This window comes from Urocampus carinirostris, chromosome 13 (assembly GCF_059441175.1).
Source record: "Urocampus carinirostris isolate Australia breed hairy pipefish chromosome 13, RoL_Ucar_1.0, whole genome shotgun sequence".
NCBI classification, from domain to species: domain Eukaryota; kingdom Metazoa; phylum Chordata; class Actinopteri; order Syngnathiformes; family Syngnathidae; genus Urocampus; species Urocampus carinirostris.
Window position 1 is genome coordinate 15,744,156 of NC_142361.1, and position 11,615 is coordinate 15,755,770.

The 11,615-nt window shown below is 39.0% G+C and overlaps 13 non-coding genes across 13 annotated transcripts; all 13 read left to right on the top strand.

Moving 5' to 3' along the window:
• Positions 1 to 919: 919 nt before the first annotated feature.
• trnat-ugu (transfer RNA threonine (anticodon UGU)) lies at positions 920 to 992 on the top strand. The gene has a single exon. It is a non-coding gene; the product is annotated as a tRNA-Thr (tRNA).
• An 875-nt stretch (positions 993 to 1,867) lies between these two features.
• trnat-agu (transfer RNA threonine (anticodon AGU)) lies at positions 1,868 to 1,940 on the top strand. Its single transcript has one exon. It is a non-coding gene; the product is annotated as a tRNA-Thr (tRNA).
• A 548-nt stretch (positions 1,941 to 2,488) lies between these two features.
• trnat-ugu (transfer RNA threonine (anticodon UGU)) lies at positions 2,489 to 2,561 on the top strand. Its single transcript has one exon. It is a non-coding gene; the product is annotated as a tRNA-Thr (tRNA).
• Positions 2,562 to 3,434: 873 nt separating this feature from the next.
• Positions 3,435 to 3,507, top strand: trnat-agu (transfer RNA threonine (anticodon AGU)). Its single transcript has one exon. It is a non-coding gene; the product is annotated as a tRNA-Thr (tRNA).
• A 557-nt stretch (positions 3,508 to 4,064) lies between these two features.
• On the top strand, positions 4,065 to 4,137 carry trnat-ugu (transfer RNA threonine (anticodon UGU)). The gene has a single exon. It is a non-coding gene; the product is annotated as a tRNA-Thr (tRNA).
• An 873-nt stretch (positions 4,138 to 5,010) lies between these two features.
• trnat-agu (transfer RNA threonine (anticodon AGU)) lies at positions 5,011 to 5,083 on the top strand. Its single transcript has one exon. It is a non-coding gene; the product is annotated as a tRNA-Thr (tRNA).
• Positions 5,084 to 5,643: 560 nt separating this feature from the next.
• trnat-ugu (transfer RNA threonine (anticodon UGU)) lies at positions 5,644 to 5,716 on the top strand. The gene has a single exon. It is a non-coding gene; the product is annotated as a tRNA-Thr (tRNA).
• Positions 5,717 to 6,589: 873 nt separating this feature from the next.
• Positions 6,590 to 6,662, top strand: trnat-agu (transfer RNA threonine (anticodon AGU)). Its single transcript has one exon. It is a non-coding gene; the product is annotated as a tRNA-Thr (tRNA).
• A 244-nt stretch (positions 6,663 to 6,906) lies between these two features.
• trnat-ugu (transfer RNA threonine (anticodon UGU)) lies at positions 6,907 to 6,979 on the top strand. Its single transcript has one exon. It is a non-coding gene; the product is annotated as a tRNA-Thr (tRNA).
• Positions 6,980 to 7,225: 246 nt separating this feature from the next.
• trnat-ugu (transfer RNA threonine (anticodon UGU)) lies at positions 7,226 to 7,298 on the top strand. The gene has a single exon. It is a non-coding gene; the product is annotated as a tRNA-Thr (tRNA).
• An 874-nt stretch (positions 7,299 to 8,172) lies between these two features.
• On the top strand, positions 8,173 to 8,245 carry trnat-agu (transfer RNA threonine (anticodon AGU)). The gene has a single exon. It is a non-coding gene; the product is annotated as a tRNA-Thr (tRNA).
• Positions 8,246 to 8,488: 243 nt separating this feature from the next.
• Positions 8,489 to 8,561, top strand: trnat-ugu (transfer RNA threonine (anticodon UGU)). Its single transcript has one exon. It is a non-coding gene; the product is annotated as a tRNA-Thr (tRNA).
• Positions 8,562 to 8,807: 246 nt separating this feature from the next.
• Positions 8,808 to 8,880, top strand: trnat-ugu (transfer RNA threonine (anticodon UGU)). The gene has a single exon. It is a non-coding gene; the product is annotated as a tRNA-Thr (tRNA).
• The last annotated feature ends 2,735 nt before the right edge of the window (positions 8,881 to 11,615 follow it).

Genomic DNA, 11,615 nt, shown 5'->3' on the forward strand with positions numbered 1-11,615 from the left:
TTCTGAATAACATTCTTCTTCACCCGTGGAATTAGGTTGGTTTCGATTTTTAGAAAGCTATTTAGCAAGTATGGCTGGCCTTGTAGCTCAGTAGTCAGAGCACTGGTCTCGTTAACCAGGGATCGTGAGTTCATTTCTCAACAAGACATAGATAGAAGACTTCTTAATAGTTTAAAAGATTCAACAGACTACAGTAAAGAAGTGCTAGACAGGGAGTCTTCTGTTAATACAAGTCTATACAAATTAGGTTGTTTTTGATTTTTAGAAAACTATTTGAGAATGTTGGCTCGCCTTTTAGCTCAGTAGTCAGTGTTCTGGTCTCGTAAACCAGGGATCGTGAGTTCATTTCTCAACAAGACCTAGATAGAAGACGTCTTAATAGTTAAGAAGATTCATCAGGCTGCAGTAAAGAAGTTCTGGACAGGAAGTCTTCTGTTAATACATTTCTGTCTGGAATTATTGTAGACAGGTATCACTGGCATTTTGCTGTTTCTGATTTGGTCTTCTTGTCTGTCTTAAACTCAACTGTTCTGAATAACAATCTTCTACACTCCCAAAATTAGGTTGTTTTCGATTTTTAGAAAGCTATTTAGTGATGTGGCAGTCCTTGTAGCTCAGTGGTGAGAGCACTGGTCATGTAAACCAAGGGAGGTGAGTTCAACTGTCACCAAGGCCTAGATACAAGACATCTTAAAGGTTTAGAAGATTCAGCAGACCGCAGTAGATAAGTGCTGGACTGGAATACTTCTGTTAATATCAGTCTGACTAGAATTAATGTAGACACGTATCAATGGGATGTTTCTGTTTTTAATTTGGTTTTCTGGTCAGTCTTAAACTTGATTGTTTGTAATGACAATCTTCAACCCTAGTGAAATTAAGTTGATTTCGATTTTCAGAAAGATATTTAGCAGTGTTGGCAGGCCTTTTAGCTCAGTGGTCAGAGCACTGGTCTTGTAAACCAGGGGTCGTGAGTTCAATTCTCACCAAGGCCTAGATTGAAGACATCTTATTAGTTAAGAAGATTTATCAGACTGCAGTAAAGAATTTCTGGACAGGAAGTCTTCTGTTAATACATTTCTGTCTGGAATTATTGTAGACAGGTATCACTGGCATTTTGCTGTTTTTGATTTGGTCTTCTTGTCTGTCTTAAACTTAACTGTTCTGAATAACAATCTTCTACACTCCCAAAATTAGGTTGTTTTCGATTTTTTAGAAAGCTATTTAGTGATGTGGCAGTCCTTGTAGCTCAGTGGTCAGAGCACTGGTCTTATAAACCAGGAGTCGTGAGTTCAGTCTTCACCAATGTCTAGATACAAGACATCTTAAAAGTTTAGAAGATTCAGCAGACCGCAGTAGAGAAGTGCTGGACTGGAATACTTCTGCTAATATCAGTCTGTCTAGAATTAATGTAGACAGGTATCAATGGGATGTTTCTGTTTTTGATTTCGTCTTCTGGTCAGTCTTAAACACGACTGTTTTGAATGACAATCTTCTACCCTCGTGAAATTAGGTTGATTTCGATTTTCAGAAAGATATTTAGCAGTGTTGGCAGTCCTTTGAGCTCAGTGGTCAGAGCACTGGTCTAGTAAACCAGGGGTAATGAGTTCAATTCTCTTCAAGGCCTAGACAAAAGACTTCTTAATAGTTTAGAAGATTCAGCAGACTGCAGTAAAGAAGTGCTAGACAGGAAGTCTTCTGTTAATACAAGTCTGTCTGGAATTATTGTAGACAGATATCAATGGCATCTTGCTGTTTTTGATTTTGTCTTCTGGTCAGTCTTCAAATCAACTGTTCTGAATAACAATCTTCTCCCCTCGCGAAATTAGGTTGATTTCGATTTTTAAAAAGCTATTTGAAATATTTGGCAGGCCTTGTAGCTCAGTGGTCAGAGCACTGGTCTAGTAAACCAGGGGTCATGAGTTCAATTCTCATCAAGGCCTAGATAAAAGACTTCTTAATAGTTTAGCAGATGGCAGTAGAGAAGTGATGGACAGGAAGTCTTCTGCTAATATTAGTCTGTCTAGAATTAATGTAGACAGGGATCAATGGGATGTTGCTGTTTTTGATCTGGTCTTCTGGTCAGTTTTAAACTCGACTGTTTTGAATGACAATCTTGTACCCTTGCAAAAATTAGGTTGATTTCGATTTTTAAAAAGATATTTAGTAGTGTTGGCAGGCCTTGTAGCTCAGTGGTGAGAGCACTGGTCATGTAAACCAAGGGACGTGAGTTCCACTGTCACCAAGGCCTAGATAGAAGAAATTTTCATAGTTTAGAAAATCCATCAGTCCGCAGTAAAGATGTGCTGGACAGGAAGTCTTCTGTTGAAATGAGTCGGTCAAGATTTGTAGACATGTATCAATGAGATCTTGATGTTTTTTATTTGGTCTCCTGGTCAGTTTTCAACTCAACTGTTCTGAATAACAATCTTCTCCCCTCGCGAAATTAGGTTGATTTCGATTTTTAGAAAGATATTTAGAAGTGTTGGCAGGCCTTGTAGCTCAGTGGTCAGAGCACTGGTCTTGTAAACCAGGGGTCTTGAGTTCAATTCTCACCAAGGCCTAGATTGAAGACATCTTAATAGTTAAGAAGATTTATCAGACTGCAGTAAAGAATTTCTGGACAGGAAGTCTTCTATTAGTACAATTCTGTCTGGAATTATTGTAGACAGGTATCACTGCCATTTTGCTGTTTTTGATTTGGTCTTCTTGTCTGTCTTAAACTTAACTGTTCTGAATAACAATCTTCTACACTCCCAAAACTAGGTTGTTTTCGATTTTAGAAAGCTATTTAGTGATGTGGCAGTCCTTGTAGCTCAGTGGTCAGAGCACTGGTCTTTTAAACCAGGAGTCGTGAGTTCAGTCTTTACCAATGTCTAGATACAAGACATCTTAAAAGTTTAGAAGATTCAGCAGACCGCAGTAGAGAAGTCCTGGACTGGAATATTTCTGCTAATATCAGTCTGTCTAGAATTAATGTAGACAGGTATCAATGGGATGTTTCTGTTTTTGATTTGGTCTTTTGGTCAGTCTTAAACACGACTGTTTTGAATGACAATATTCTACCCTCGTGAAATTAGGTTGATTTCCATTTTCAGAAAGATATTTAGCAGTGTTGGCAGTCCTTTGAGCTCAGTGGTCAGAGCACTGGTCTAGTAAACCAGGGGTAATGAGTTCAATTCTCTTCAAGGCCTAGACAAAAGACTTCTTAATAGTTTAGAAGATTCAGCAGACTGCAGTAAAGAAGTGCTAGACAGGAAGTCTTCTGTTAATACAAGTCTGTCTTGAATTATTGTAGACAGATATCAATGGCATCTTGCTGTTTTTGATTTTGTCTTCTGGTCAGTCTTCAACTCAACTGTTCTGAATAACAATCTTCTCCCCTCGCAAAATTAGGTTGATTTCGATTTTTAGAAAGCTATTTGAGATGGTTGGCTGGCCTTGTAGCTCAGTGGTCAGAGCACTGGTCTAGTAAACCAGGGGTCATGAGTTCAATTCTCATCAAGGCCTAGATAAAAGACTTCTTAATAGTTTAGAAGATTCAGCAGATGGCAGTAGAGAAGTGATGGACAGGAAGTCTTCTGCTAATTTTAGTCTGTCTAGAATTAATGTAGACAGGGATAAATGGGATGTTGCTGTTTTTGATCTGGTCTTCTGGTCAGTTTTAAACTCGACTGTTTTGAATGACAATCTTGTACCCTTGCAAAAATTAGGTTGATTTCGATTTTTAAAAAGATATTTAGTAGTGTTGGCAGGCCTTGTAGCTCAGTGGTGAGAGCACTGGTCATGTAAACCAAGGGACGTGAGTTCCACTGTCACCAAGGCCTAGATAGAAGAAATTTTCATAGTTTAGAAAATCCATCAGTCCGCAGTAAAGATGTGCTGGACAGGAAGTCTTCTGTTGAAATGAGTCGGTCAAGATTTGTAGACATGTATCAATGAGATCTTGATGTTTTTTATTTGGTCTCCTGGTCAGTTTTCAACTCAACTGTTCTGAATAACAATCTTCTCCCCTCGCGAAATTAGGTTGATTTCGATTTTTAGAAAGATATTTAGAAGTGTTGGCAGGCCTTGTAGCTCAGTGGTCAGAGCACTGGTCTTGTAAACCAGGGGTCTTGAGTTCAATTCTCACCAAGGCCTGGATTGAAGACATCTTAATAGTTAAGAAGATTTATCAGACTGCAGTAAAGAATTTCTGGACAGGAAGTCTTCTATTAATACAATTCTGTCTGGAATTATTGTAGACAGGTGTCACTGCCATCTTGCTGTTTTTGATTTGGTCTTCTTGTCTGTCTTAAACTTAACTGTTCTGAATAACAATCTTCTACACTCCCAAAATGAGGTTGTTTTCGATTTTAGAAAGCTATTTAGTGATGTGGCAGTCCTTGTAGCTCAGTGGTCAGAGCACTGGTCTTATAAACCAGGAGTCGTGAGTTCAGTCTTTACCAATGTCTAGATACAAGACATCTTAAAAGTTTAGAAGATTCAGCAGACCGCAGTAGAGAAGTGCTGGACTGGAATACTTCTGCTAATATCAGTCTGTCTAGAATTAATGTAGACAGGTATCAATGGGATGTTTCTGTTTTTGATTTTGTCTTCTGGTCAGTCTTAAACACGACTGTTTTGAATGACAATCTTCTACCCTCGTGAAATTAGGTTGATTTCGATTTTCAGAAAGATATTTAGCAGTGTTGGCTGTCCTTTGAGCTCAGTGGTCAGAGCACTGGTCTAGTAAACCAGGGGTAATGAGTTCAATTCTCTTCAAGGCCTAGACAAAAGACTTCTTAATAGTTTAGAAGATTCAGCAGACTGCAGTAAAGAAGTGCTAGACAGGAAGTCTTCTGTTAATACAAGTCTGTCTGGAATTATTGTAGACAGATATCAATGGCATCTTGCTGTTTTTGATTTTGTCTTCTGGTCAGTCTTCAAATCAACTGTTCTGAATAACAATCTTCTCCCCTCGCGAAATTAGGTTGATTTCGATTTTTAAAAAGCTATTTGAAATAGTTGGCAGGCCTTGTAGCTCAGTGGTCAGAGCACTGGTCTAGTAAACCAGGGGTCATGAGTTCAATTCTCATCAAGGCCTAGATAAAAGACTTCTTAATAGTTTAGAAGATTCAGCAGAAGGCAGTAGAGAAGTGATGGACAGGAAGTCTGCTAATATTAGTCTGTCTAGAATTAATGTAGACAGGTATCAATGGGATGTTGCTGTTTTTGATCTGGTCTTCTGGTCAGTTTTAAACTCGACTGTTTTGAATGACAATCTTGTACCCCTTGCAAAAACTAGGTTATTTCGATTTTTAAAAAGATATTTAGTAGTGTTGGCAGGCCTTGTAGCTCAGTGGTGAGAGAACTGGTCATGTAAACCAAGGGACGTGAGTTCAACTGTCCCCAAGGCCTAGATAGAAGAAATTTTCATAGTTTAGAAAATCCATCAGTCCGCAGTAAAGATTTGCTGGACAGGAAGTCTTCTGTTGAAATGAGTCGGTCAAGATTTGTAGACATGTATCAATGAGATCTTGATCTTGATGTTTTTGATTTGGTCTCCTGGTCAGTTTTCAACTCAACTGTTCTGAATAACAATCTTCTCCCCTCGCGAAATTAGGTTGATTTCGATTTTTAGAAAGATATTTAGAAGTGTTGGCAGGCCTTGTAGCTCAGTGGTCAGAGCACTGGTCTTGTAAACCAGGGGTCGTGAGTTCAATTCTCACCAAGGCCTAGATTGAAGACATCTTAATAGTTAAGAAGGTTTATCAGACTGCAGTAAAGAATTTCTGGACAGGAAGTCTTCTGTTAATACAATTCTGTCTGGAATTATTGTAGACAGGTATCACTAGCATTTTGCTGTTTTTGATTTGGTCTTCTTGTCTGTCTTAAACTTAACTGTTCTGAATAACAATCTTCTACACTCCCAAAATTAGGTTGTTTTCGATTTTAGAAAGCTATTCAGTGATGTGGCAGTTGTTGTAGCTCAGTGGTCAGAGCACTGGTCTTATAAACCAGGAGTCGTGAGTTCAGTCTTCACCAATGTCTAGAGACAGGACATCTTAAAAGTTTAGAAGATTCAGCAGACCGCAGTAGAGAAGTGCTGGACTGGAATACTTCTGCTAATATCAGTCTGTCTAGAATTAATGTAGACAGGGATCAATGGGATGTTGCTGTTTTTGATCTGGTCATCTGGTCAGTTTTAAACACGACTGTTTTGAATGACAATCTTCTACCCTCGTGAAATTAGGTTGATTTCGATTTACCGAAAGATATTTAGCAGTGTTGGCAGTCCTTTGAGCTCAGTGGTCAGAGCACTGGTCTAGTAAACCAGGGGTAATGAGTTCAATTCTTTTCAAGGCCTAGACGAAAGACTTCTTAATAGTTTAGAAGATTCAGCAGACTGCAGTAGAGAAGTCCTAGACAGGAAGTCTTCTGTTAATACAAGTCTGTCTGGAATTATTGTAGACAGATATCAATGGCATCTTGCTGTTTTTGATTTTGTCTTCTGGTCAGTCTTCAACTCAACTGTTCTGAATAACAATCTTCTCCCCTCGCGAAATTAGGTTGAATTCGATTTTTAGAAAGCTATTTGAGATAGTTGGCAGGCCTTGTAGCTCAGTGGTCAGAGCACTGGTCTAGTAAACCAGGGGTCATGAGTTCAATTCTCATCAAGGCCTAGATAAAAGACTTCTTAATAGTTTAGAAGATTTAGCAGAAGGCAGTAGAGAAGTGATGGACAGGAAGTCTTCTGCTAATATTAGTCTGTCTAGAATTAATGTAGACAGATATCAATGGGATGTTGCTGTTTTAGATCTGGTCTTCTGGTCAGTTTTAAACTCGACTGTTTTGAATGACAATCTTGTACCCTTGCAAAAATTAGGTTGATTTCGATTTTTAAAAAGATATTTAGTAGTGTTAGCAGGCCTTGTAGCTCAGTGGTGAGAGCACTGGTCATGTAAACCAAGGGACGTGAGTTCAACTGTCACCAAGGCCTAGATAGAAGAAATTTTCATAGTTTAGAAAATCCATCAGTCCGCAGTAAAGATGTGCTGGACAGGAAGTCTTCTGTTGAAATGAATCGGTCAAGATTTGTAGACATGTATCAATGAGATCTTGATCTTGATGTTTTTGATTTGGTCTCCTGGTCAGTTTTCAACTCAACTGTTCTGAATAACAATCTTCTCCCCTCGCGAAATTAGGTTGATTTTGATTTTTAGAAAGATATTTAGGCGCAGTGGCAGGCCTTGTAGCTCAGTGGTCAGAGCACTGGTCTTGTAAACCAGAGGTCGTGAGTTCAATTCTCACCATGGCCTAGATAGAAGATGTCTTAATAGTTAAAAAGATTCATCAGACTGCAGTAAATAATTTCTTGTCAGGAAGTCTTCTGTTAACACATTTCTGTCTGGAATTATTGTAGACAGGTATCACTGGCATTTTGCTGTTTTTGATTTGGTCTTCTTGTCTGTCTTAAACTTAACTGTTCTGAATAACAAGCTTCTACACTCCCAAAATTAGGTTGTTTTCGATTTTTAGAAAGCTATTTAGTGATGTGGCAGTCCTTGTAGCTCAGTGGTCAGAGCACTGGTCTCATAAACCAGGGGTCATGAGTTCAGTCTTCACCAATGCCTAGATACAAGACATCTTAAAAGTTTAGAAGATTCAGCAGACCGCAGTAGAGAAGTGCTGGACTGGAATACTTCTGCTAATATCAGTCTGTCTAGAACTAATGTAGACAGGTATCAATGGGATGTTTCTGTTTTTGATTTGGTCTTCTGGTCACTCTTAAACACGACTGTTTTGAATGACAATCTTCTACCCTCGTGAAATTAGGTTGATTTCGATTTTCAGAAAGATATTTAGCAGTGTTGGCAGTCCTTTGAGCTCAGTGGTCAGAGCACTGGTCTAGTAAACCAGGGGTCGTGAGTTCAATTCTCTTCAAGGCCTAGATAAAAGACTTCTTAATAGTTTAGAAGATTCAGCAGACTGCAGTAAAGAAGTGCTAGACAGGAAGTCTTCTGTTCATACAAGTCTCTCTGGAATTATTGTCGACAGATATCAATGGCATCTTGCTGTTTTTGATTTTGTCTTCTGGTCAGTCTTCAACTCAACTGTTCTGAATAACAATCTTCTCCCCTCGCGAAATTAGGTTGATTTCGATTTTTAGAAAGCTATTTGAGAAAGTTGACAGGCCTTGTAGCTCAGTGCTCAGAGCACTGGACTAGTAAACCAGGGGTCATGAGTTCAATTCTCATCAAGGCCTAGATAAAAGACTTCTTAATAGTTTAGAAGATTCAGCAGAATGCAGTAGAGAAGGGATGGACAGGAAGTCTTCTGCTAATTTCAGTCTGTCTAGAATTAATGTACACAGGTATCAATGGGATATTGCTGTTTTTGATCTGGTCTTCTGGTCAGTTTTAAACTCGACTGTTTTGAATGACAATCTTGTACCCTTGCAAAATTAGGTTGATTTCGATTTTTAAAAAGATATTTAGTAGTGTTGGCAGGCCTTGTAGCTCAGTGGTGAGAGCACTGGTCATGTAAACCAAGGGACGTGAGTTCAACTGTCACCAAGGCCTAGATAGAAGAAATTTTCATAGTTTAGAAAATCCGTCAGTCCGCAGTAAAGAAGTGCTGGACAGGAAGTCTTCTGTTGAAATGAGTCGGTCAAGATTTGTAGACATGTATCAATGAGATCTTGATCTTGATGTTTTTGATTTGGTCTTCTGGTCAGTTTTCAACTCAACTGTTCTGAATAACAATCTTGTACCCTCGCGAAATTAGGTTGATTTCGATTTTTAGAAAGATATTTAGGAGTGTTGGCAGGCCTTGTAGCTCAGTGGTCAGAGCACTGGTCTTGTAAACCAGGGGTCGTGAGTTCAATTCTCACCAAGGCCTAGATACAAGACATCTTAATAGTTTAGAAGATTCATCAGACTGCAGTAAAGCAGTTCTGAACAGGAAGTTTTCTGTTAATATGAGTCTGTCTAGAATTAATGTAGACAGGTATCACTGGCATCTTGCTGTTTTTGATTTGGTCTTCTTGTCTGTCTTCAACTTAACTGTTCTGGATAACAATCTTCTACACTCCCAAAATTAGGTTGTTTTCGATTTTTAGAAAGCTATTTAGTGATGTGGCAGTCCTTGTAGCTCAGTGGTCAGAGCACTGGTCTTTTAAACCAGGGGTCGTGAATTCAGTCTTCACCAATGCCTAGATACAAGACATCTTAAAGGTTTAGAAGATTCAGCAGACCGCAGTAGAGAAGTGCTGGACTGGAATACTGCTAATATCAGTCTTTCTAGAATTAATGTAGACAGGTATCAATGGGATTTTTCTGTTTTTTATTTGGTCTTCTGGTCAGTCTTAAACACGACTGTGTTGAATGACAATCTTCTACCCTCGTGAAATTAGGTTGATTTCGATTTTCTGAAAGATATTTAGCTGTGTTGGCAGTCCTTTGAGCTCAGTGGTCAGAGCACTGGTCTAGTAAACCAGGGGTAATGAGTTCAATTCTCTTCAAGGCCTAGATAAAAGACTTCTTAATAGTTTAGAAGATTCAGCAGACTGCAGTAAAGAAGTGCTAGACAGGAAGTCTTCTGTTAATATCTTGATCTTGCTGTTTTTGATTTGGTCTTCTGGTCAATTTTCAACTCAACTGTTCTGAATAACAATCTTCTCCCCTCGCGAAATTAGGTTGATTTCGATTTTTAGAAAGATATTTAGCAATGTTGGCTGGCCTTGTAGCTCAGTGGTCAGAGCACTGATCCAGTAAACCAGGGATTGCGAGTTCAATTTTCACCAGGGCCTACCCAAAAAACATATCAGTCGTGAAGAAGGTTCATCAGACTGCATTGAAGAAGTGCTGGACAGGATTTTTTCTGTTATTATGAGTCCGTCTAGAATTATTGTAGACGGGTATCATTGGGATCTTGATGTTTCTCTTTTTTATCTGGTCTTCTGGTCAGTCTTAAACTCGACTGTTTTGAATTACAATGTTTTTCCCTTGCGAAATGAGGTTAATTGTGATTTGTAAAAAGCTGTCTTACAATGTGGCAGGCACTGTAGCTCAGTGGTCAGAGCACAAAGCACTGGTCTTGTAATCCAGGGACGATGAGTTCAATTCTCACCAGGCCCTGGATAAAATGTATTTAAGTAGAGTAGAATGTTTATCAGACTACACTAAAGAAATGCTGGACTGGAAGTATTTTGTAAATATGATTCTGTCTAGAATTATTGTAGACAGGTATATATTTTAGGAAACATAATAAGCTAATCTTTTTAAAACTGAAACAGGTGCCGGGGTTTTCATTTTCAAGTATTTTTTTGTCAAACTGAGTACCTCAAAGTTTTTTTTTTTAACGGAAAAAGTGTGCCTGGGCTCTGAAACTTGATTTACGGATTTGAGTTATTGCAATGTATGCTATTGGCCAGAAGAGGACGCCGCGGACAACAACAAAAAAATCAAGACTCGTCGTTTGTGACTTCCATTATTTCAATGAGAAAGTAATGCCTCGTTTATTGCTATTATATGTTGAATTTGAGGGCTTAAACTTGCCTCCTCCAAAAGTGGTTGCCTCCCTTGTGAGAAGATCTCACGTTAATATGCCTGTGTGACTCCCTCTAGCCTGCCAAGATGACACTGCAGTTATTCCGCTCTGAAACTGACAAGTTGAAGTGAAGACACGAAAACAAAAATACTCACTGGGTAGAGAGCAAAGTCAGATTCCATACAGAGGCCCTTCCCAGGGTGTGGCCGGCTAGATGAGTCACTTGCACTTTATCAACTCACTTTAAGTGCGTGTGAGTGTCGGTTGACGAGTCGAGGACAAAGTTCGGCAAACTGTCTTGTCTAGCTCAGATGTTGACTACGCAAAAAGTCGAAATAGCAATTTCACACCCCCACAAAAAATAAATTAAACGTGTTTGGAGCCACAAAATATTAAAAGTTTAATGTAAGTCTTATAAGAAAGGCAGCATATGCTATATAAAAATATATTCGTTGGAAAATGTTAAGAATGCTTGTCATGTTTGTCCTACAGAAAACATATCATTTTCCATTATCAAAGGTTTTTGGGAAAAGCGCAGGGGAGAGCCAGAGACTCCGCACAAACTGGGGCTCCTGCCAGTTTGTGCAGAGGACCAGCTCATCTCTGAAGAGTGGGTTGACGCTTTACATAAAAAAAATGGTGACCAGATGATGAAGATGATGCTTTATCTGAGTCGGATCAGGAGGCTTCTGCTACGGGTGACCATGAAAACCAGAACTGTTTCATGTGCAGGAGTAAAACCCCTACTCCAAAAACAGTATGGAATGGGATGGGCACCACCAGGCTGTACTTGCCCAAGACACACCACAAGGAGTGGTTCCCCGCCAACCAAGGTGGTTAAGGGATACGTGAACCATGATTAGCATGCTAACAGAAAGTCAAGCCATCCAGTAAATGTTGTCTTCTTGTACGGACTTTCATTTTCATAATGAAGGATTACCTATCTATTGTATCTTTTTATTCAAAAGCAGCAGCACATAAAACTTATTTAGAAATTAAGACAATTGTTGTTTTCTTCCTATGCTACAGTTTATACAATGCTTTATACAATATGTAGATTCAATAATTTATAAATCTGACTGAGC